Raw genomic sequence first — 25,113 nt, forward strand, 5'->3', positions numbered from 1 at the left:
AGAGCACACGTACACAGCATTAAGTAGCAGGTGCCTTAAATAGGGAGTTCAGATAATACGTGAGTATCCTAAGCACATAATTATGAGGCCATTGATTATGGGGAAAGATTATGAATAATAAAAACATGTTAACAGAGGAAAAACTAGGGAGCGGGGAAAACTGCAATTTACAAAAAGGTTTAAAACACCATTAAACAAAATACAAGTTAGGAGCCTTAGAGTTATGATTTATCTCATAAAGTGGCCAAAGTGGCGTGAAGCCTTGAAAAACAGTCAGGGAAGCAGGTGTATAGTCCCACCAGCCTACCAAGAAGAGGTGCATTAGAAGGCAACCTAGCTTCCACCTACACTAGCCTAAAATGTGCTCCAGAATCAAAGGTGAAAAAATATACTATGAAACGCCCCAACAGCACTGAAAATGCCCCACAAAGAAGGGGATCACAGACAACCCCTGGCTTATACAGAACAAGGCAATGAAGAGAACTTTACACAAGAAGAATGTGAAAATAGGAATAGGAAATAAAAACCAAAAAGTTCAAATTGATTTGCCTAAGCTAAACCACAGTAAATGACACCCAACACAAAACCATCCATCCATCCATTTTCCAACCTGCTGAATCCGAACACAGAGTCACGGGGGTCTGCTGAAGCCAATCCCAGCCAACACAGGGCACAAGGCAGGAACCAATCCTGGGCAGGGTGCCAACCCACCGCAGTCCCAACACAAAACCCACAAGAATATTAGTCAAGAGTCAAATCAAAGTAAATATAATACTCACAAATCCCACCAAAATCCACCATTTAAAATGACCAGCCCTGGACTTCCATTCCCTGCCTGTCTTTATAGGGCTGGGGGTGTTTTCCTTAACATTGATGCACGACTGGGGAATCCATCTGCAAAATACAAGGAACATAAGAGAACCACGAAACACACACAGATAGTAAATAATCAGTAAATAGAATAAACTTATCAGATAATGCACAATTAGACTAGTAATAAATGAACAACAATACGTCAATATGTCATGTCATTTTCCATTCCGCCTAATCCAGACCAGGGTCACAGGAATTGGGGAGTGTCTGTTGGTTTGAGGGGGGAAAGCCTATGCCAGCTAGGAATAAACCCTGGACAAGGCACCAGTCAATCGCAGGGCAAACACACACAACAAACATTTAGCAGCAATTTAACGTCGACAGTTCACCTGAGCTGTATGTCTTTGGGTAGTGGGAGGAAAACAACACAGATGCAAAGTTCACGCAGGGAGGACTCAGGGTGTCAACCCTTGTCTCCTAACTGCAAGGCAGCTGCGCTACCTACAGAACAATAGTATAAATAATAATGGAAAACAATGAACAATAATGAAAAATAAAGAAATGAAGAAGACACAAAGAAGCTTAAACACATATCGCTCAGCAGGCAGGTTCATGTTTAAACTGTGCGATAAATGTAATAATTGCTGAACACTCATTCTTTCAGGATGTTAATTGTCTTTTTGTCTGGTAGTTTAGTAGCAATGTGTTCTTTTTATTTATTTGTTTATTTATTTCCCTGCCATCACAACCGTTTTGCTATTTTCACAAAGAAAAGGATCAAAAAGGTTGATTATTTGTTCTGTGAGCAATGCAGAGATTTATTTTTGAAGGGCAAAGAGAGAATAGTCTGAGCTAGCAGTGTTTGTATACCGAAGGCTGAGATTGCTCCAAATCAAAAAGGGCAAAATGGCTTTGCAGTCAAGAGAAAAAAACAAGTAAAGAAAAAAAATCAAAAGCAAAAAAAAAACCTTGAAAAAAATATGTCTGAGAAAAAGTTAATATCAAACTAGACAAAGGATTTTTTCTTTATTAGAAATAAGGTGCTGACAATTACAGAGGACTTGCCTTTATATAAGATGACTACATCCCTGTGACGGCACACACACGCACACACACACACATACAAAGCATGACACATCTCCAGTTCGCGATGCTTGTTGACATCACCAACAGACTCAATATTGGAAAAAGAAACAAATAAATATAATACAACAGACAAAAACTATATCAGTTTCTCCTAAATATTGACATTCATAAGATATTAGGAAATGAAAGATTCACTTTGTTTCTCACTGTCTTACCAGCTTATAAGTGATGGAAACACATTGTATTGGTTTTTGGTGTGATTTTTACATGTTATTTATCTAATACTGATATTTACTGCGGAGTAAATATTTTATTTGTATACTCTTTATTTTAGTGTTTTAATCTTTAATGTTTAATTCAGCAAAAAGAACATGGAGACTTATTAAGGGTAGATTTCACACCAATGTTAGAAGTGTTTTTCTTCACATAAAGTGCCATAGACACATAAACCAAATTACCAAGTAGTGTGGAATAGAGTGGGACTAGTAGGGACTGGCAAATCTGTACTTGATGTTATTTTGGATAATCTTGGTGAGTAGGATGGATGATTTAGACACTTGTAAACTTCTGTGCACCTTCTTGACCACTCAGATCTGCTGATGAATGATGTCTGCGTGGTATCAAATCTCAGTCCAGACTCATTTCATGTGTAGCTCCTTTCTGGTGGAAGGAGCAGCCAACCTCCATGTGAAATTATGTGTTCAAGAAGCATTTGAAGACTCCCTTGTTTGGTGAATTTCTAAGTGATAGCTGTTGGGTTATCTAAATTGTAACTAGCTTAAATTTTGTTCCTGACCCTTTCATTTGTTGGGAATCAATTTTGTACCCTTGACCTGTGTGACCAGTAGGGGGAATTGCAGTACCCGAAACTGCACCTCAACAACACAAGTCCCAGGTTCAAACACAAGGTTTATTAACCACAATACCATACAAAAGGTTTCTTAAAAGTTGTATAACCACAAATTTTCTTTTCTCTGTCTCTCTCTCTCGCTCATTTTTTCCTCCACTTCTCCAAGGTGAGTGCTATCCAGCTCTTCTCCCGACTCTAACTCAGCTGGATGAGGTTTGCTTCTTTTATCTTAGACCTGAGTGTACTTGTGGTGCTAGGGCATAGCCCATTGAAAACATTTCTGAGTCAAGTATCACACGAATGTGTTTGGGGGACAACTTTAGTGCTCATCAACTGGCTGATTTCATCTCTGGACTGGCATCCCTCCAGTCATTCCACTTCCTGGCCCTCACAGAAACCTGGATCACACCTGAGGATACAACTACTCCAGCTGCTCTCACCTCTGCCTTTTCCTTCTCTCACTCTCCTCGCACTTCAGGCAGAGGTGGGGGTACAGGTTTGCTTTTATCTCATCAGTGGCGTTTTTCACCTAATCTTCACCATTGCAACTTTTCCTCCTTTGAATTCCACTCTGTTACTATCACACATCCAACAAAACTCCACATTGTTGTTCTTTATCGCCCTCCAGGCCCTCCAGGAAACTTCATCGATGAGCTTGACTTCCTTCTGAGCTCCTTCCCAGATGATGAGTCTCCTCTCTTGCTCCTCGGTGATTTCAACCTTCCAAGAGACGGAATACACAGCAGTGGACTTGTGATGCTTCTGTCGTCCTTTGGTCTATCTCTTGGTGACTCTCCTCCAACCCACAAAGCTGGCAACACTCTTGACCCGGTATCATTCAGATCACTTCCTATGTTCAATATATTGTCTACTCCTCTACATGTCTCTGACCACCATCTTCTGTCCTTCAGATTTCCTCTTCTGACTTGCTCTTCTCAACCACCTTCTACCCCCATGACTACCCGCAGAAATCTCAATTCTCTTTCTCTATCTTCTCTCTCCTCAGCTATCCTATCATCCTTATCTCCCCCTAACTGTGCTGAACCATGCACAGCAACTGTGGAGTCTGCTACCAACAGTCTTCTCTCCTCTCTCCAACAACTCCTTTAATCAACTCTGCCCTCTGTCTTCCAGGCCAAAACGTACTTCTCCGACCCCCATGGCTGTCGGAGACACTACGAAACAACCGCAGACAACTAAGAGCAGCAGAAAGAAGATGGAGGAAAATGCATCATAACAATGACCTCCTTTCTTTTCAATCTCTCTTATCAAAGTTTGCTACTGACCTAACTTCTGCCAAATCTTCCTTCTACAGAACCAAGTTTGATAAATCCTTATCTAACCCTCGCAAACTTTTTGCCACTTTTTCTTCACTGCTTAAATCACCATCTCCTTCTGTCTCCCCAGCTCTCTCACCAGAGGACTTTGCTACATTCTTTGAGGATAAGGTTGCTACTATCTGTAGTTCCTTCCCTCAGACTGACATGTTGCCCACCCCACTCTCAACCGACCTGTGCGACCCAGCTTCATCACTTCACTCCACTTTCTCACGAGGAAGTGTCTCAGATCCTGACGGCCAGCAACCCCACAACATGTTCACTCGACCCTATCCCCTCAGGTACATTTCAGCTCATCTCTCAGGATCTTCTCCCACACATCACACACATAGTTAATGGCTCCCTAACGACTGGCCATGTTCCCACTGCCTTTAAGTCTGCTGTTGTCACACCAATTCTTAAGAAACCTACTCTGGACTGCTCAGATATTAATCACTACAGACCAGTATCCTTGCTCTCTTTTCTTTCTAAAGTACTGGAACGAGCAGTGTATAACCAACTTAACTTGTTTTTATCTAATAACGCCCTTCTTGACCCTCACCAGTCTGGATTCAAAGCAGCTCATTCTACCGAGACTGCACTTCTTGCTGTCTCTGAAACCCTTCACACAGCCAGATCTACCAACCTGTCCTCAGTCCTCATACTTCTGGACCTATCTGCAGCCTTTGACACGGTCAACCATCAGATACTTCTGGAAACTCTCACTAGTCCTTGGGATCTCAAGCATTGTCTGGCAATGGTTTGCTTCTTACCTTGCTGACCGGACATTCCAGGTTGCCTGGCAAGGCTCCCAGTCAGCTCCACGAAGACTGACCACTGGTGTTCCTCAGGGCTCTGTCCTAGGACCCCTTCTCTTCTCCTTATACACAGGTTCTCTTGGGAAGGTAATAGCTGGACATGGATCCTCTTACCACTGCTATGCGGATGACAGTCAACTCATTCTCTCCTTTCCACCCGATGACCAGCAGGTCTCAACCCGCATCTCAAACTGCCTTGCTGATATCTCCTCTTGGATGACTTCCCACCACCTCAAGTTGAATCCCAGCAAGACTGGACTCTTGTATATCAGAGGCAACTCATCTCCGAATCTTGACCTTGCAATCTCTCTTGACAACTCGGTTATCGTCCCCTCAAAAACGGCAAGAAGTCTTGGTGTCACTCTAGACGAAGAATTGTCTTTCTCTCCACACATCAGCAACCTCTCCAGGTCCTGCAGATATCTCCTTTACAACATTAGGAGAATCCGCCCCTTTCTCACTACAGAGGCTACTCAGCTTCTCGTCCAGACCTTGGTCATCTCTAAGCTGGACTACTGCAACTCTCTGCTGTCTGGACTTTCACTAAAGGCAACACGACCACTTCAACTGATCCAGAATGCAGCTGCAAGACTCGTTTTTGATATTCCCAAATTCTCGCACACTACACACCTCTGCTGCGGAACCTGCACTGGCTCCCTGTGGCTGCCCGCATCAGGTTCAAAACCCTAACACTTGCCTTTAAGGCCAAAACTGGAGCTGCACCACCTTACATATCAGCACTGGTCAAGCAGCGTGTCACTTCTCGCTGTCTCAGAACATCAAGCACTGCACGTCTCGAACCACCCTTACTTAAAAGAAGAGGACGACATGCATCAAGACTCTTTGCAGTGTTGGCTCCTCAGTGGTGGAACGAACTTCCTCTTGCTGTACGAACAGCGGAGACCCTCACTGTCTTCAAACGTCGCCTGAAGACACACTTCTTTTAACAGCACTTGGACTAAAGTCCCCATACTTTTTTTTCTACCCTTTTTTTCAAAAAAAAAAAAAAAAAAATTTTTGTACTAACTTACTATTTTCTTCTAGCAGGGTTTTGTATACAACTTGGTCAGCGGTAACTTGTTTAATGACAGTAGATTTAATCCTAGCCTTAAAGACTGAAGAACAGTCGTAGACTACTAAGCACTGTTGTAAGTCGCTCTGGATAAGAGCGTCTGCTAAATGATGTAAATGTAAATGTAATTCCACTCCGGGGCACAGGTTGGCACTGTCTCCTCTTCCTCCCTCTGCAGAGTAGAAGACTGCCAGATGAACACCAATGATATTCCATCTGGATCTTCCACCTGCATTGCCCTATAACCCGCTCCAACATCAACCTCTGGATGTCTAAGAAAAGACTGGTATATGTGGAGACATTCCACTATCATTGTATGTTTTTTAACAAAACCTTCAATTACATGGGGTTCACCTGGCGGAGCCCCAACCCTTTATGTGCTCTGTTTATCTGTTTTCACACACCAGATAACCCAGAAAAACTCATAGACACAATAAACTTGACACAGCGAGCGGGAATGTCATCATAGACCAGGGGGGTATTTTTCGTACGTGGATTACTCGTTTAGCCAGATGTAATTGTTGACAATTTGGCCTGATCCTGGATCTGTCGGTTTTTCAAACTCTTGCAAAGTGTTGTCATAGCAACACATCCAAATCCTCAAACCTGCTCGGATTAGGTTTGTTCTACATAAACAAGGATTAGTTCACACACTTAATCAGTGTCCGTGCGTGGAAATTATTCAGTCATGACTTCGCCGTTCATGAATGAGTGACCAATTGATATCGGTACGCAAATTATAAGAAGAGAATTTCATATAGAGAGGGGTTTGCACGATCGGCAAACATTTCCCGGAGGAAATTCTTTTCGAAAGACACCGCATTAGCCGAGGGGGAATATTGTACCTCATAAATTTATTAGGACCTTATATTCGAAGTTAAACTCGGCGAAGTCGGGCTCTCACAACCACACAGACAGTAGGCATTGCTTTGAGGTTTTTTTCAAGCGGCACTTTTTTATACACTGTAGGCGATGTGGAAAATCTATCTATAAGTGCAGTTTGCCAGGCAATTCGTAAAGTCTGTTTGGCTCTGAAATATTTCCTTCGGGTTTTCTTAGTGTTTCCTGGACACCTGCGTGTGCAGACAATAAAAGAGGCGTTTCATACCATTGCAGGTAGGTAATACACAGGCAAAAACACCCACAGTTCCATGAAGAATCTCAATTAGCCTAACATTCTCATTACCCAGGATTTCCAAATGTGACTGGGGCACATGGGACTGATCAGAGTTCAGTTTGATTTGGAAAATGTATCTCTCCTCCTTTTGAATAATCGGACACAGTGTCTTCATCAAATATTTGACCTTCGTCAATATCTCGTTGGTCAGACACAAGTTCTAGGGATATGACATCCCCTGCAACTGACCCAACAAAAAAAGAGGGCTTTATGGAACATACACATGGCACACATTGAGGACAAATATATGCAATGACCATCCTTTACCTGAAATGAAGTGACCACTGCATCCTGCCACTGGTTCTGAGGAGGAGCTTCCCCCTGGAATGCCCTCAGAAACAGGGCGATGGGCATTTTGCTGGAGAGCCAACTCTTCTGCAGGGGTTAGGTCTGGACCACGTGGACCTCCACCTGTTTTGCTTGTCTGCCTTCTTATTAGCTTTAAAATTAATGTTCTTTACATTATATATGATTCTTTATGTCATCAATTCTTTAAATAGTTATATACCAATTTTTACCAGTTTGAAGTATATCCTTGCACTTCACTTTAACCTGTTCCCGTGTTCTCCTTGTGCACACATTTGATCTGGATTTATAACATATTAAATAATTAATCTGACACATAGGAAATGAAACGCTGCTTTCAGTAAGTACAATGCACACGCGTTTAATTTGTCGGACACTTTTTGCCAGCCGTCTTTTCTGGTTTGGGCTGCTTTTGCAGTGTTACCCCTTGTGCATATTAAATCTTGAAATCCTTCGAGTAACTAACTAACTAACACCCACACACACGCACACACACACACACACACACACACACAGCTTGTGTGAAAAAAAAATGCACCTGTTCTTTCGTCATTTTGTTACAGCCTATCAAAGACTTGCTGATCATGTTTTCTAGACTCAATATATATGGGCTTTTCACTCAGCGCAGGCGCGCGCATTCATCTTGGGTGATTAGATCCAGCTAGAGTAATCTACTACACGGCTGCATTTGAAAAACTGACTTATTCCGGATGAGTTTCACTGGCATTAACTCGGACATCTGATCTCGGATGATTTAAGCGACATATGGAAAATACTCCCCAGGGGTCCTCAATCACAGTCCTGGAGGGCCGGAGTGGCTGCAGGTTTCTGTTCTAACCCGGTTGCTGAATTAGAAAGCAATGCTTGCCAATAATTTAATTTCATGGCTCTGCTATGTCAGGTAATTCTCATATCCTAGATTTTCTTCCCCTTTCTAAGGAAATCAACCAAATGATTTGAAGGCTAAAATGGATGAGCAGTTCTCAGTCCTTCACTTTTTTCTCGTCACTTTCCTTCCAAGTATTTAATTAAACACAGCAGTGCATGATAAATACACACAGGTGTAAATGTTAACAAGCTAAATGGAGAACTGCTGGTTTCTTTTGTCATTTACATCTTATTGCTAATAAGGAGCAATTGAAAAACAAGAATACAGCTGTTTAAGACTAAAATAAGCAATAAGGGTTCAAAATCTTAACTAGTGAGACAAATAAAGTGAAGCAGAAGTGTCACTTGAGCAATAAGTGCTTCTTATTAGGCCATTGAGTTGGAGCAAAAACCTGCACCCACTGCGGCCCTCCAGGACCGTGATTGAGGACCCCTGTCATAGACTGTGGAAAGCATCTGCACTGGGGGTAACGTTTGGGACAGGTGGGCTGTTTGAGGGGTGCTTCACAATGATTCCTGCAGGATTCAGTGTCACAGGAGAAAGCACTAGATTATGTAGATAATGTAAATGTAATTCATTGAAAGTGGAATTTAAAATAGCTACAATTCACAATTCTACATTGGTATCAAATCTTAAAATTAGATCAGCCCCCTCATAAAATGTATTTGAATAAATGTCTAACAAGAAACAATAAAAGTTACTAATTACTCACTTAAACAAACTGTCCCCTGTTGTTCTCTGAACAAGAGTGAGTCAGCATGCACTAAAAGAAATCATGCTTGGTTCTGCTTCATCAGAGCTTAATTTGCTTTCTTTCTCATTTTTTGTATTTGATTTTAGTACTTATCTGATCATGCGTGCACACAACATGCTACATAAACCTTGAAAGGCTGAGTGCTGATTGTTTTCACAAACTTAGTAGCAATATTCTGGTGGATAATACAAATGCTTCTTTTCAAAATACAAGGCTTTGCTTTGACCAAAAATGTTGGGTCATCTGTTCATTTCAGATTCAGATTTAGTGTCACATAGTGAATGAAGTTCCTATTTGCCCACTTAATGACCACTCACTACTCCACCACTGGCCTTGCTGATGCCTGAATGTAGCTTTTAAAGGTTATGTAAAATGTAATATCACAAAGTATAAATAGGTAGTGATGAGCGAAACAGATTTTCTTTCACATATAGTGTCACAAAATTGATGCTAAAGTTTGTTTCACGTCCACTTCTCATCCAGACTGGATGTGAAGAAAGTGACAGCTTTCTTCCTATGTAAATTGTGTGTGTGATGCGCTGTGAAGGAATCTTCCCATCAGCCTCAGTGCAATTCTTCTGTCTCTGTGTTGGGACTGCTACAAGATGAAATTAGAGGGGGGAATTGTTTTTGTATGTACTAAATATCATCCTTCTAGGGCCAATAGCACAAATTTCATTGGTTCGTGAAAATTAATTGTTTTGCGTTTCTTTTAACGAATTGAAAATAATTCAGTTTCACTGCCTTATGACTAATAATAGGCTAAACGTATCCCTCCTGGTTTCACAGTCTGTGAATGTCACATAGTCCTTGGATGGTGGAGCCATTAGGCAGCAGAGTTAACCACTGCACCCCCATGGCACGATCTCTGAATTACTTGGTCTTCTTCTTCTTCTTTCGGCTGCTCCCGAAGAGGCATGAACTGATCAGTACCTCCCCCCGGGACGTTAGATGGCAGCCCCTCTGGGTGGCAGTGGTGCCTCAGATTCCTGCCAGGCTCCATGGGAAATTCAGTTCTCTACGACCCTGTTGGGATCCGGTGGTGCCACCAAGGGGCACTGCAGTGGTTCCTGAGCCCATGTGGGCAGTTTTTCTGCCACACCCAGAAGTGCAACTGGAAATGAGTCATCAAACACCTAGAGCACTTCCAGGTTGACTATAAAAGGAGCCAGCAGCCACCACTCCGAGAGCCAGAGTTGGGAGGAGAGGAGAGGGACTAAGCTTGCCAGAGAGGAATGGAGGAGAAAAAGAAGAATAATTGTGGTGATTGTGCTATTGTACTTCTGGGACTGTGTTGTGCCTGTAGGAACGGGGAAGGCATTACCCACAAGTGAAGAAAAAATAAAAATAAAATATTTATTTGTTTTATAAGCATGCCTCCCATGTCTGTCTGTGTTGGGTTGAGTGTTCATATAGTGCAATTGTCATACTGTTGATCAGTGTCAAAAAAAGCCAAATTAAGTTCACTGTGATTCAATGTTGTATAACAATCTTCTTCTTCTTCTTTCGGCTTCTCCCGTTAGGGGTTGCCACAGCAGATCATCCTCTTCCATGTCTTTCTGTCCTCATCATCTTGTTCTGTTACACCCATCACCTGCATGTCCTCTCTCACCACATCCATAAACCTTCTCTTAGGCCTTCCTCTTTTCCTCTTCCCTGGCAGCTCTATCCTTAGCACCCTTCTCCCAATATACCCAGCATCTTTTCTCTGCACATGTCCAAACCAACGCAATCTCGCCTCTCTGATGTTGTCTCCCAACCATCCCACCTGAGCTGACACTCTAATGGACTCATTTGTAATCCTATCCATCTCTAATTAATGTTAATAACACTTTCTTCTTATTGACTGTATTTTGGTATTTTGTTATACCTAGTTTGGTTGCCAGGTTGGAGGCATTGACACTCTTTGCCCAGATGTTTGCAGCTAAGCTTCATTTAATATTTATCTTCATTTTGCTCCACATAATTTCAGCAAATGATGGAATTCAGCCAGTTTTTCCTCAAACTAAAAAGAATCCACATTTTTTCCTTTTATTTCCATTTAGTTATATTCTTGCCTGTTTTCCTATCAGGGTAGAGCAGAAACGAATGCACACTTTGCTTTCCATTCTTTCCTATAACAGCGAAAGAGCAGAATGTGACATTTAGCAGTCAAAATACTTTTAATAAACAGAATGAGCTTTGCAAAAATGTGTCTCTTTCATACATGAAATAGCAAGTCTGAAGGAATCAGATTAACAATACAATTTATTTTTGTATAGCCCAAAATCACACATGAAGTGCCGCAATGGGCTTTGACAGCCCCCCAGCCTCGACACTCTAAGAAGACATGGAAAAACTCTCCAAAAAAAACTCTTCTAGGGGAAAAAAAATGGAAGAAATCTTGAGAAAGGAAGTTCAAAGAGAGACCCCTTTCCAGGTAGATTGGGAATGCAATGGATGGCAAAAAAGGGGGTAAATACAATTCAATACACAGAACAGGACATAAGCAATCCTCAATACAATATAATAGTGCAACAGAAATATTACAAGTACAGAGCAGAATTCAACAGTAGATGATATCACATAATGCGATTTGGATTTGTTTAGAGTCCTGGAAACCTCAGCCCTCAAGCTCCCTCCCCCTATTGGCCATTCCAAGCTGAGTCAACTCTGGACCAGCCAATCCGATGAAAGGACCTTTCTACCTGATGATTCCTGTGATCCTCCATCAGAGATGACTTTTCCTTAGGCAGGCAAAACAGCTTGGCAGTAGGGCAGTGGCATTAAGTGCCACATTTAACTACCGAGAAGAGAAACAGAACAGGTGATAGATAGATAGATAGATAGATAGATAGATAGATAGATAGATAGATAGATAGATAGATAGATAGATAGATAGATACTTTATTAATCCATCCATCCATCCATCCATCCATCCATCCATCCATCCATCCATTTGGTTTGATCCATTAATTTTGGTTTGATCAGAACACAGAACCTCCTTTCAGCTGCCTTTAGAGTCCATCCATCCATTATCCAACCCGCTATTTCCTAACTACAGGGTCACGGGGGTCTGCTGGAGCCAATCCCAGCCAACACAGGGCACAAGGCAGGAACCAATCCCGGGCAGGGTGACAACCCACCGCAGTACTTTATTAATCCCAAGGGGAAATTCACATACTCCAGCATAAGCATACTGATAAAGACAATATTAAATTAAAGAGTGGTAACAATGCAGGTATACTGACAGTCAATAACTTTGTATAATGTTAACGTTTATAAAATAAAAAACTCTCTCCCCTGAGCCACTGCCAGTAAAAATAGTTGCCTCAATTAGGTTCTTTTGCAGACACGTGACCTGAAGTCTCGTGCCGTTACAAAGTTTCGGTGGCTGAAAGTTTCTCAGTAACATTATTGGTGCCCCAGCCTTCAAAATTAGATTATGCTCAGGAGTGCCTGGAGGATTCAATGTGTGGAGAAACTCTACTGGATAGTGCACCGCATCTTCCACTTCTACAACTGAATCCACAGACTGATATGTTTTCAGTTGTGAAGGTAGTTCTTGAAGTAAGATGTGGTTTATAGTCATAGTCATGTCATTTCTTGGTGTCAGGATAGCTCTCTCCCTCAACCATGACACGTCGTTTTCGTGGAGAATTCGTAGATTGGGGTAAACATTTTGAAGAAGGCTTTGTAAGAGGTATTGGTGGTTCTCCAAAGGTGTAAAATATTTGGCCATTTTGGTACACTTGAAAACAACCGAACAATTCAGTGGCAGCCACCAACTCACATGCAGAACCATAGGTGAAGGGCTTAAGCATTTCACTCTTCTAGTGCTCCTGTGTAGTATAATTATCTCCTGTACTGTCATCAGTCCACACCTTGAACCTGTCCCAGTCATTCAATACATAAGACACAATGTTCTTCCAGATATCAAGAGTGAGCCTGATATGGCCGTGCAATATGTAACACAGAGAATGGAAAAGGCAGGCGCCATCTCCGGGCATGGAAACCACTCGGTAAGTGACAGTTCTTTGATCGATGGTGATCACCTCGATAGACATGTTAATGGGGGTATGGTTGGAACGATAAAGGAAATGGGTACCTGAACAATGTAAACTAAGTGTAAAATACCTACACAATAACTATAATTGTAATAAATGAACAATAAAACAGCGGAGAAGCCATGGATTAAATAAAAAGGCTGCAGTTATCAGCAGGGAGACGTGAATACCGTGGTGAAGCAAGGAAGGGAATGAAGAGACCGGAGCGACGGACGGCCTTATATAGGCAGTGAGCCAGCTACGTGGGAGGCGTGGGGATGGGGGACCCAACGCCGCCTCACACGGCGACTGAGCTACAGGCTATAGACGTATATATGTACGTAAGTAGGATTCAGTTAGCGCTGGGAACCCGCGTACCAGATTTCTTGAAGATGGTCCCATAGGTAACAAAGACTGTTGGAAAGTTCAATATGGCGGCCGACAGTGGCATCATACCACCGAAATAAGTACGTACATCTGTTTCGGTTAGCGCAGGGAAGCCGCCTACAAAATTTCGTGAAGATGGGGCCATAAATAAGAAAGTTTAACATGGCGAACATTGTCGACCGTTATGACCGTTACGCGTAGAATTTCGAAATGAAACCTGCTTAACTTTTGTAAGTAAGCGGTAAGGAATTAGCCTGCCAAATTTCAGCCTTCTACCTACACGGGAAGTTGGAGAATTAGTGATGAGTGAGTCAATGAGGGCTTTGCCTTTTATTAGTATAGATTAAGTAATCATTTGCCATTTAAAATTTATTTAAATCATATGCTGCCATTTGTATATTATTAAAATGAAAGGTACTCACACTAGAGTGTCGATTGTAGCTCCCTATGTGAAGTTACTCCCCAGACAAGATTTTCTTAAGTTTTAGATATAGATAAAGTGGACCAGGAAATGGAAAGAATAATTTACAGGATTAACCAATAGATTACTTAGGATATGGGCTGAAGGTCACTGCCAGAAAAGATTAAGAAACCAAAATCTCACAAAAAAAGAAAAACACCCACAGCCAAAACTATGAGAAGAATCCCTAACATAAGTGTTTACACATTTGTTTTGAATTTAATCCAAAATCAGTGACAATGGATGCATACAGCCATCTTTTATAATGACAACACAGTGATGTCACATGCATGTGTGTCCAAGAAATGCCATGACAAGAATAAATAATCAGGAGTTGATAAGCATAGTCTGAACTTAGTCAGGGTGGATAAGGAGTCAGAACTGGAAAATTGTAATGGTTGGGAATTGGTGTCTCAAACATGGTGGAACGGGGTATGTGAAGGTCTTCCCAAAGACCTATAAAGCAAGCCAGAATATTCACTTGCCACCCCAGAAAAGGTTCTCCATAATTCAGCCAGGTGCCCAACCGGTAATTGTAGGCTTTGGCCTAAGCAGGCCTAAAACAGGGAACTGGTATTAAAAGTTCAAAAGACAAAGCAAGACCCGGAAAAATACAAAAAGTACTACAAAGGAGAGAAAACTGTAAAACTCTGGCTTGTAGAAATGATCCAAAATAAGGAATCTTAAAAAATGTTATCAACAAAAATAGAAAAATAGAGAAAAGACAGAAAAGGACTTGCTTAGGAGGCAAACCAAAGTGAGCAAGTCCCAATACACAATTCTAAGAGAAACTCAAGAACAGGCAAGAAGAATCCAATAAACCAGAAAAAAACAAGAAAAGTGATTGATACTCACCTACTCCAGTACTGACTCAGAGCTCCACTCCTGGGTCTTCTCTTTCTGCCAGACTTATAAAGCCAGAAGGGGGACCCAGCAGCAGGGATGTCAGGGGGAATCCTGCTTCTTGGGGTTCCACTCTCCACTCACAGAAATGGACAAATAGCAAATCATACATAAATATAAAAGAAATTAAATGAAAATATAAAAAACTAAAGTAAAACAGAAAATACATATAAATCCAGGCTGACACATAACAGTAATGACCTGAAAACAGGAATCAAAAGGGCAAAATGAGAATTGAAAGTCAAAACCAAAACCTGACGCTAAGTTCTACTGTGAAAAAAGCTAACTATGAACTTCACAGCATTGTTTATCTATCCATTGATAGCAAATACCGAACCTGCTGCCATATTTATATTGTGACTGCCTTGATGCACAGCATTGTTTATCTATCCATTGATAGCAAATACCGAACCTGCTGCCATATTTATATTGTGACTGCCTTGATGTCTTTACCTTGACAATCATTGTGAAAACCTGTCACATAGTCGATGAAGACGGGATGCAAATAAAACTTTGTTAAAACCAATCAAAGCCAATGAACCCCCGTTCCAAAAAAATTGGGACAGTGTGGAAAACGTGAAAATTATAATAAAACCAAAAATGAGTGAATTGTAAATTTACTTTGAACGGGTAGTTCATGTTTTACATAATCAACTGCATTGATTTTTGAAGATATATGTTTATTTTGAATTTGATGTCAGAAACAGATTGGAAAAAAGTTTGGCAGTTTAGTACTAAAACTGATGTCACAAGGTGATAGATAGATAGATAGATAGATAGATAGATAGATAGATAGATAGATAGATAGATAGATAGATAGATAGATAGATAGATAGATAGATAGATAGATAGATAGATAGATCTTTATTTGTATACAGGGTGCAATTTGGACTTTTACTGAAGCTCTTTAAATAAATAAATACATAATAAATAGGTAAGTAAGTAAGTACATAAGTAAATAAATATACACATATACTTTGGTTTGAGGACAGAAGAAAATTGTGAGGCACAGTGAGGCATTCATGCAAAGTCTTGCCCCCATAACATGACACACTTCTGCTTAATAATTTGTTGGCTGAAAGTCCTCAATCTTAGTGTGTCAGACAGAGAATGTGCACCATTGTTCATAATGGCACTCAGTTTTGTTTTAATTCTCTCCTGTGCTACGACCTCCAGAGTGTGTCCAATAACTGTTTCTGCCCTTATAATTTGCCTGTTGATGCAGTGGACCTCTCTTGAAGTGATGTTGACAGCCTAATACACCACAGCATAGAAAATCACACTGGCCATCACAAAGTTGTAGAAGATGTGAAGGATGTCCCATTCCACATTAAAGGAACACAGCCTCCTAAGAGGAAAGCACCTGCCCTGCCCTTTCTTATATAGTTCATCTGTGTTCCGAGACATAAGGAGTCTCCTCAAAAGACCAAGTCCTTCAAGAGCAAGCATGGGTCGAGGCTCACCAAATTGGCAACAGCTGCTTCAGCAAATAATCCAGCACTTTGATAGCAACATTCCCCAAAGAAAAATTGGTAGGATCCATACACAAATCAGAAGCTAAGGGCCCCCTAATGGTCTCACCATCACCTCTTCCAATGGGCAATGGGTGTCGTTAGTATAAACTATACAGCTGTCATGATAGAAAACAACCCTAAAATGGACACTAAATGGTTTCCAGAAAAGGAAATCAAATGACATCATGAAAAACCAAATAAAATAATATCATTCATAATTCAGAACAATAAAAATATACAGTAACAGTTCAAAGACATGCATGTTAGGTGAATTGGTGATCCTAAATTGACCCTAGTGTGTGGTTGGTGGGTGTATGTGTATGTGTGTGTGTGTGTGTTTTTGCCCTGAGATGGACTGGAACCCTGTCCGGGATTTATTCCTAACTTGCGCCTTATGCTTGTTGGCCAGCAGACCCCTGTGATCCTGTTCAGGACTAAACAGGTCTGACCTTTTAAATGTAACTCAAAAAAATATACAAAAGCCAAAAATAAATTTTAACCAAGTATAATAAGCAGGGTCCTGCTCTAGTTCAGCATTGCATTGTTTTACTTAGGAATTCATTTTTGAAAATGATTTTCTGTTTTGTAAATCAACTCCATGTTCAGTTAAACTTTGCTGGTTTATTTCATTTTCTTGTAGATGAAGTAGTCCAAGTCTACTTCAATCAAATGATTCCAGAGTTTCAGTAAGTGTCAACCTGTCACCATGTTAAATATAACCTGGTGGCAAACTCAGTAGGTGAAAGGCAAATCGGAATTGCTGGTCATTACTTGGGTTGTGGATGAGATGATTTTCCAGACTGTGATAAATGGATTTCTTGGTAACACTTTAGGTACTGCAAAAATGGGTTTATTACTCATTTACTCTTATGTAACAAGACCTTAAAATACACTTCTTTGGGTCCTCATAACACATACAAATCATCAGTAAAGTGTTTCTTCATCTCTGCAATGTAAGTAAGTTAAATAACTTCACTTTAGAGTGGTTTGAGGTGACTTCCCTGAGACACATTTCTCTTCATGTTACAAATTTAGTATAAGACCTGTGAATCCTTGTAAATAACAAGTAACTTAGCCCTAACCCTAACTTTTCAAGGTGGAGTGGTGGCTCTGAGGGTAGGGATCTCTGCCGGCACTCGGAAGGTTGCCAGTTTGAATCCCGTAAATGCCGGAAAAGACTCTCCTTCATTGGGCCCATGAGCAAAGCCCTTAACATGCAATTGCTCCGTTCTGGGTATGACGTTAATCTGCATCCAGCCCTACAAGGAGGTCCTCCATATTACAGGGAAAACTTGGGGGTTGGTGGAAGGATTGGATTTCCAGCCACCATTAAAAAAAAAACCTCACACTGTTCAGTGCTGAGGTGTCACCCATTGCACTTGGATCTCAATCAGGGTGGGTCGCTATGTGGTGGGTGTGGCAACATGCTATAATCAGTGCATGCTCCCAACCTCTCTTTCTTACCATCATGTGAATATGCCACACTGCACAGAGATTGATAACCAATCTACTGATGTTTGGTAAGCGTTATGAATACCCAAAGAAGAACTTTTGTTAAGGATTTGATACATAACAGTAACTGAGTAATACACACATTTTTGCGTTGTTTAAATTAAAGTGTTGCCGATTTCTTTATTAAAGACTGACCTTAAGCATTTGTGAGTTTATTCATAAATTCTGTGTTTATATGTGTGCCTTCTAATAACTCAATCAGACAGAAGTCTTTTTTTATATACAGCTTTTATAATACCGTAGTGAGTACCAAGATGAAAGACAAGAGACAAACACTGCATGAGGGTTGAGGCACATAATGGCATTTTATTTAAAAACAAAGAATCACCTTCCCACTGTTAAAGCCATTGGGAAAGCCTCACAAAAATTGACAGTTACTTAAACAAGCCAGGCTTTTCCACTCTTTCAGTGTCCCTGATTGTTGTTCATCGTGTATCATGTTTCTCTCTGGGATCCCCCGTTATTATCTGCAAGGCTGTATTTATCTCCGCCTGCCTCCTCAAGGCTTCCCAGGTTTGTAAGATGCAAAGAGAATGTTCCAGGGGTTTCTAGAATGCAGAGCTCAGCACACCTGTGAACATTTGCTGCCAATCACCCATTCAGTCCCGCCCATCCTTAGGGTGATATGCTGGCTACCACAATATATTTTACTTTTCACCTAAAACGTATGACACCTGAGTCTTCCTTATTTTTTATTACACAATATATGGCTGTCAATAAACAGAATTTTGAAAGGTAATGAATTTTCATTTACTGAATGATAACTAAAATTGTGAAATTTCTCATAATCAATTTTGTAAGTCATTTTAAAACATAGCTTTATTGTGGACTCCATTTCACTGTTTTTATTAACAGCTTCATCATTTTTACAGGACTGACGCCAAGTACAAATAAACTACAAAAGTGCTGTTATTTTGAGATAATCCTGAGGATGGAATGCTTATCGATTAGCCCTCCTCCAGAAAAGGTTATCTAAGTTTTTAAACTTTTTTCATTTAATAATAAAAATCCTGACACTATATTTCCATCCAGGAAATTAAAATTCAGCAATCTCTTTGTGAAATAATGGAGAGACTAGAATCAGGCTTGACAGTTGCTTTATCAACAGAAACACATCCTCCTGGGATCATATTTTCCCCTCATTCTCTCGCTCAGTCCTTCACTCCTTGTTGCCGGTGCTGCTACATCTCAATCACGCAGACAATTCGCTGGGGAGGCTCAGCTTGAATTCTCGTTTCATCCAGTCACACTCAATTGACCATGAATGTCTGTGATCATTAAGGGCCACAGCTTTCCACTGACAGTTTTGTGGAATGAATCCAAATCTACTGTATTACTAAATTTCATATTTCTCTCCAATAATGGGCCTCTGCAATGCTGCATCCTGACCTTTGCATCTTGCTCACAGGATGAATCTTCGTGCTCTCATCAGATTTCTGTCTCATGGTGGCAAAAGGGAGATCATAGCAGACACAGCAATGTGAAGGGTCATAGCAGACGCCGAATTTTAGATTGTCCTGGGAGTAAAGGTTTTGGATGAAAAGAGTCTACACATAAGTCATGGAAGAGTGCATTTCTCAGCAATAAAAATATATTTTTTAAAAGATAAAAGTTCTTTATATATCATTTTGTTTGGCTACTACTTTAGGAATCAGAATGTTTTAGCTATATTTCTTAATTTATTGATATCCACACTACAACACCGAAATAACTAAGGAACTGGATCAACTTATCACAGGAACCTTTGACATACTGTATACACTGATGAGTCAAAACATTCTGAGCATCCCATGTGAAGCAAATGACGCTGACTACCTCTTAACAAAGGTACATGGCAAGGTCAGAGATATATAAGACGGTAAATCGACATTAGGTACATGTATTGAACGCAGAAGATATGGGCAGGTGCAAAGACCTGTGTGACTTTAATAAAAGCCAAATCACTATAGCTAGAGGGTTGGGTCAGTGTATTTTTGAAATCACAAGGCTTGTGGGGTGCTCATGATCAGCCATGGTGAGTACCTAATGAGAGTGGTATGAGGAGAAATAAAACCACAGACCTCCAGCAAGGTGTTGAGCAGCCAAGTTAAATCAACACAAAAGATCAGTGAAGGCTAACCCGTCTGGTATGAACAAATAGAAGGGCTACTGTGGCACAAATCATGGATGAGTTTTTGATACGGGAGTAAAATGTCAGGACACACAGTGCATTAAGCCTGGCTGCGTATGGGACAGGAAAGTCAGAGTGTCCATTGTAACTTTGGTCCAGGGTGTAAAGTGCCTACAATGGGCATGCGAGTCTGGTGCCTACAGGATGCATTGTGGGAGGAATACAAACCGATGCAGGGAGTTTGATGCTTTGAGCAATGTCCTGCTGGGAAATCCTGGGTCCAGCATTCAAGCGGATGTTAATTTGACATGTACCACTTACCTACTGTGATGGACGGCCAGGGATTCTGCCCAGACGGGACGCCCTTTCCAGAAGAAGGCTGGGGGAATGGACATACTGTCAGGATTACCTCCCCCGGGACACGAGAGGGCAGCACCCTTGGTTTCCATCGAGGCCATGGAGTTGGGGCTTGGAGGCTCAACCCAGTAGAGGTCCGTGGCCACCGCCAGGGGACGCCTGGACAGCTCCAGAGTCTGGACATGCAGCACTTCCGCCAGACCCGGAAGAGCTGCCAGAAGAGGAGCAGGGTTCCGGTGCCACACTTCTGCTAGACCCGGAAGTGCTGCCGGATCTTAATCAAGGGACACCTGGAGCACTTCCGGGTGCTCTATAAAGGGGGCCGTCTCACTCCATTCCTGGGCCAGAGTTGGAAGGAGGAAGACAAAGCTTGGGAAAAAAGGAGTAGAGGAGAGTCGGGAAAAGAAGGACTGAGTACTGCTTTTGGAGCACTGTGTTGTGTGCAGGATACTAATGCAAATAAACTTTTGGACATACGGTGTCTGTCTGTCTGTGCCTGGGGCCTGGTCTTCTACACTACCTAAATATCATTGCAGACCAGGCAAACATTAAAGAAGTGGTGAGGTGGCCTTTTGCTATTATGCACCCAAAATTGGGAATACTTCACCAATTGAAATTCGCCAGGCTAGTACTGTGCATCATTTAAAAATAAAAAAAAACTGCTAAAAACCCATCATTTTAATATGGCTTTTTCATAGCTACATTGTAGTTGTATTTCTTGATAGACTACCTGGGCATAGAATAATCATATTCTTCCAGGACATGCAATCTGTACTAGTATCTATTCTCTGCTGTCTTTTCTGGTTCTTCTATGGTGGTGATCAGCGTCACCACCACCTGATCAAGGCACCATGCAGCCCTCTGGATTGATAGATTGAAGACAGGTGTCTCAGCTGTCCACGAGACCAACTTCATCAAATGCAATCATGTGATGTATGAAAACAAAGAGGACTGATTTAAGAACATTTATGTTAAGTAAAATGATGTTTTTGGCCTTAGAACCCTTACAGATTTTATTTTTTTCTCCTAAATGGAGTTTTTTTTTTGTTTGTTTTTTCTGTCCTCCTGACCATCTGACCTTACTTTTCTCCTTTCTTACTTAATCTTTAATATTATTGCCTAATGTTTTTCATTTTTCATTTCATAAAGCTATCTTTTTGTTTTTGTGTAAATCACTTTGAGCTGCATTGCTTGTATGAAAATGTACTATATAAATACATTTTGTTGTCATTGTCTGAACAATCCCCTTGGGACATAGAAGGTTCAGGGTATGGCACAGTACTTAATAATTCCCAATACATTATTAAATTTGTACTGGGCATCACAATGGATCTTTGTAATATCCAGTGGACTAGGAGGAAGTGGGGAACTCTCTTCCCCCAAGCAACAGTCTGCTGTTGTACTTCCATTATCCCTGCCTTACACTTGAGGCAGGGGACAGTACTATTTTTGGCTGGGTCGCCCATCCATCTCATTGATGCCTCCAGAATGATGTTCTTCTGGCCGTCCAAGGTGTGGCCTTCCATCCCAGTGGAGACAATTCACCTTTTGAAGAAAAATAAAATTCAGAAATGAGAAGAAAACATCAAACAAAAGGCAATTCCGAATCTGGCAAAAGTCTTTCATTAATCACACAAACAAAAGAATATTTTCATTAGTTAACTCTTTTAGGGCTAATTTTTTTTTGTTTCTTTTCTCCCAGGGCTGAATATTTTTCCAAAAACTAACATTTTTTAAAAAAGAACACAAAGCAATTGTTTAAAATATCAAATCAACAAAAAATATTTACTTTTGACAAATGTTACTGTCTTGCATGTTGTATGAGCCTGCATACTCTATGATTTCACATACATATCACATACATTTTACACAGCAAAGTCTGATCTCGCTCAAAGCAGCCAATTTCAGTCATTGCCACATTGCACTCCTTACAATATGTGTTGCTTTGGTGCCTATTTTTCAATTGTCTGTTGCTGCATTTTCTCACATATATTGTTAGTGTGTACTGTAGAGAGACAAATCACCCATTTGCCATCGTGCCATGCCACTGCCACCAAGTTTTCTGCCTGCATGGAAACCGTATTGTCACCTCTTTTCATCTTCTGAAACTTTATGAACTTTATGTATGGCATTATAGCCTGGCTCACCCCATGGGATTTGCTTCTGTTTATTACAGAAGTGAATAAACTTTGCAGCAGCACGTACCTAAGCCACCAGGGGACAAAACACGTTTGGACCAATGCTCCCTGAAGTTATATCACCAGTTCTGTCCCATCTCTATTTGTAATGCCACAGCGCGCTTCATCTCGTCTTTCTTTGTGGGTTTCCACTTTGAAAAACGAGAATGCGATGCAAACGCAGCCCGCGATTCAAAAAAAATCTCTGCCTACCTGTTTGTCTCGTCTGACAGTAGCTGAAAAGCAGCATCAGGAGAGAGCAGCCTGAAGTACTGCAGCTGGTGATCTGTCGTGTCCAACAGCAAGCCATGCCGTCTTGTAAACTCCGGTAGCCAGATCGGCTCTCAACGGATCAAAGTCTGTGTATTTATCCCATGCGAACCTTGCCGTAGATGCATCGGCTGCGCGAAGGCACTCAACTGGCAGCAGATCCGCTGGCGCGGCATCGGCTGGTGTCTGATCAGCTGATGCCAGCTTTTCACTCTCTTGCTCGATCTCCTGATCACTGCCAATAAAATCCGATTCTGAAAAATCAAGAGTCCGACTCCGCGATAATGCGCAAAACATTGTCTGTCGAGTGTTTTCTTTTCTGCACTCGCTTCGCTGCCTTTTCACATGTCGGTGCCATCTTGCCATTGTTTACATTTCGCAAATCACGCACATGCAAGGTGTAGTTGCCGAGTCAACGAGTCTAGCATTCCTCCAAGCACAGAGGGAATGCCTGTGATGTGACAGTGAGATTTGTCGCCATTAACAGCTGATTGTCGCCCCCTGTCCCTGGATGTCGACTTTTGTCGACATTAGCCTTCAACCCCTCCTGTCGACAAAAGTCGACATCCGCCCTAAAAGAGTTAAATTGAAGTTAAATAATCTTAAGTTTTATCTTTAAATATGTTCATAGGGAGCCTAAGAAATACAGTGTTCAATCCAAAGTCCCAACTATTACACTGGGGCTTGAGAATACCTTAAATAAAAGTAGTTCTGAACAGCTCACCTGTATAATTAGGGGGACCCACCCCATTGAGCTCAACAAAAATAAAAGGCAAAATAATAGTTGTTAAGGATTTGATACATAACAGTAACTGAGTAATACACACATTTTTGCATTGCTTAAATTAAAGTGTTGCCGATTTCTTTATTAAAGACTGACCGTAAGCATTTGTGAGTTTATTCATAAATTCTGTGTTTATATGTGTGCCTTCTAATAACTCAATCAGACAGAAGTCTTTTTTTATATACAGCTTTTATAATACCGTAGTGAGTACCAAGATGAAAGACAAGAGACAAACATTGCATGAGGGTTGAGGCAGATAATGGCATTTTATTTAAAAACAAAGAATCACCTTCCCACTGTTAAAGCCATTGGGAAAGCCTCACAAAAATTGACAGTTACTTAAACAAGCCAGGCTTTTCCACTCTTTCAGTGTCCCTGATTGTTGTTCAGCGTGTGTCATGTTTCTAGTTAAGGATTAAAATATAAATAACAAAACTACAACATTTATTTTTATACCACATTTTCATACAAACAGTGTAGCTCAAAGTGTTTTACAAAATGCCAGAGAAGTCATTACATACAAAGAAAAAACAATTAAAAGTAGATAATAAAAATAATACATAGTAAGTTTTAAAAAATTACATAGATATATAATTAAGAGAAATAGATTTCCTAAATATAGATTTTTTCTGGCCTCTAAATGATGGGCCAATAAAAAGGCCAGTTGGCCAGAGTGGACAGAAAATATAAAAATAAAATCCAGTTAAGCTGGAGAGAAAAAATGTATTAGGGGTCCAGCCCAGCCCCGACTTGGCATTCTACCTAACAGAAACGTTTTTAAGTAGTTCCGTTTTTTTAGGCTTTGTCTTATGGGATTTAAGGCAGTGGTTTTCATGGCAGGCTGAAGCATCCACTTTCATTCAAACATCACTGGTGGCTGCATAGGACTTTGATCAGGTGGTGGTGGTGCAGAATGCCACCACAGAAAAAATAGAAAAGAAAGCAGAGAGAGGTAAAGATTAGTAAAGTTTGCAGCTTAATTGAAGAGTAAGGTAATTCTATGCATAACAATTTATTAACGGTAGAACTAAACTGTAGTTATGAAAGGGGCAAATTAATAAAGTGGGGTTTTAGGAGTTTTTAAAACAATGCACAGTGCTAGCCAGGCATATCACTGTTGGTAAAATATTCCAGATTTTTGGTGCATAACAACAGAAGGCTACATCACCAGCTCTTTTACATTTGGCTCTTGGAATAAAAAGCAGACCACCATTACAAGATCTAAGGTTATGACTTGGAATGTAGGGGGATAGGCACTCCAGAGTATAGGAAGGAGGGAAATTATTTAAAGCTTTACAAACCAGACAATTTAATGAAAAGCAAATACATGCTAAGAGAACATAGTCTAAACAATTAAGTTTAATAATACAATGAGCAAAACAAATTAAAGAGAAAAACAGAACACATTAAAAACAACACAAGAACCAAAGAACTAAACAAATACAGGGTGAGGCAGAAAGGACGGACGTCTTTGAAATGTCTAGAACTCACCACTAGGTGGAGTGACAGATGTGCGGTAGGTGGCGTTAGGTT

Source organism: Erpetoichthys calabaricus, chromosome 7, assembly GCF_900747795.2.
Source record: "Erpetoichthys calabaricus chromosome 7, fErpCal1.3, whole genome shotgun sequence".
NCBI lineage: Eukaryota > Metazoa > Chordata > Cladistia > Polypteriformes > Polypteridae > Erpetoichthys > Erpetoichthys calabaricus.